We start from the raw sequence: 1,951 nt of genomic DNA, 5'->3' as shown, positions 1-1,951 counted from the left end.
AAAAATCTGTTCTTATGATTAGAAGATAACTCAATTTTAAAAATTATATTCCATGCTTAAGATCAGGATTTGACAAAAACAAAGAAAACACAATTTTTGGCCAAAGTTTAGCTTTTCATCTGTTTAAGAGAGGTCACCCAAACTATTAGAAACAAACACTCAACAGAAAACAAATAATAGATAGAAAAAACAGTTGCTTGTTACCATGAAAACTTCAACAACTGTAATAAACTCTAAGGGCACAAATACTTTGTTAATTATACTAAAACTGAAGCTGCAAAGCTAGGAAAAAAAAATAGTGTTTTGATGGGTTTGCAATAGTAGGTTTAACCAATGCATAATGAAATCAATATAGTGAATAAACTAATACTAGAGGCCTTTAAAGGTCATTTGGAAAGAGTGTCTAACAGGATAATTTGCCAAATCCCAATAAGGAAAATAGAATGCATTTAAAAAGTGTTCAATGAATAGTAACTGAGAAATAACACTGCAAAGTAAGTCAAGTAATTACCTGATATGGAAAGAAAACATTGGGAATAATTAGAGAAAAAGTTTGTAAATAAGAGCATATAATGTTAATGTCACAGACAGCAAACATTTTTATAGGCCTGTTTTTGAGTATTTGGATTTATTTGAAATAATTGTTTTAATGTTGTAAAAAATATTATGTTTAAATATTTTATTTTATTAAATCTTGGTTGTCTCATGTTAGATTGAATTAATAATTGTGACTCCTCATATGTATCAGGCTTTTCAATATACTTTCACACATTTTTTCAGTCCTATATAACAGAATAAGATGTCACCAGAGCCTCCCCAACATATACCAAAACCATAAAACCAAAGCCTAGAGACTGACACATATAAACTAACACACACACACACACACACACACACACACACAGAGTTATTTTATAAGGGCTGACTGAAACTTTTTTCTATAATGGTAAGGTACCAAAGATATTATAGTTTACAGGAGGCTTAGAGAAGTGTATAATATGTAACCTACCTACCTTTCTAAATTTTTATTCAGGAGACACAAGGCCCACTCCTCCTCCTTTCCGGGCAATTCAGAATGAGGCCGTCTCTTGGCGCTCCCCTATATAATAACCAACTGGTAATTAAAGAGAAAAGGTGTGTGCTGAGGAAGGAGTGTACCAGGTGTTTTGATTCTCTAGTGATATACGGGGTGGAATAATTGGCCTAGATTGCATGAAAGACAGATGAAGTGAAGGTGTTTTCTTGGAAAGACCATCTTCGGGAACTTTCCTTGTGAAGATTGTGTTTTGAAAGATATGAAGAGATCCTACAATAAGGTACTGGAGGATACATTCTTCTCAATTGCCTGTCCTTGCCTAGGTAACTAATATTTGCCATTAAATAGTTCCCTATTTAATGAAGAACCACAGTACTTCTACTAATAGAAGAGATTACACTATGTAAGGACTCTGAAAAGTAAATATTAGCAGGCAGGTTGGTGAGTGAAGCTAAAATTTGAAGAATAAAACCAAAAATAGTGGCAAGAGTTTCTGGGTTGTTTCCCTCATTAACTCCCACATTTGACACAAGGGCAGGCTAAATAAAGAAAGTCTGTGACACATCTTGTTATCAAAGCCTTGGAGAGGAGCCCATCTTTCTGACCAGTGAAAAAAAAATTTAAGCCTCTGTCAGCCTTACCCTGTGCAGGAGAACCCTCATTTGCATGTGTGTGTGTGCCCCACGGGCACGTTGCAGGACAATTGTTGAATGATGTTTCCTTACTTTGTCTCCTTTTTCTTTCCTGGCCTTACTCTGAGGCAAACCTCAGTGTTGGAACTATATTAATGCTGTGCCCTGGGGAAACTCGAACACCTAAATCTCTTAGAGCAAACTTGTCTCTCTGAATAGAGGAAATGGGACAAGGGTCCCATTGTTAAAGTTAAATACAAAATGGATACCGGACTTGATAATT

Source organism: Rhinolophus sinicus, linkage group LG05 (genome assembly GCF_036562045.2).
Source record: "Rhinolophus sinicus isolate RSC01 linkage group LG05, ASM3656204v1, whole genome shotgun sequence".
Taxonomy (NCBI): domain Eukaryota; kingdom Metazoa; phylum Chordata; class Mammalia; order Chiroptera; family Rhinolophidae; genus Rhinolophus; species Rhinolophus sinicus.
This window is presented reverse-complemented; position numbering follows the sequence as displayed.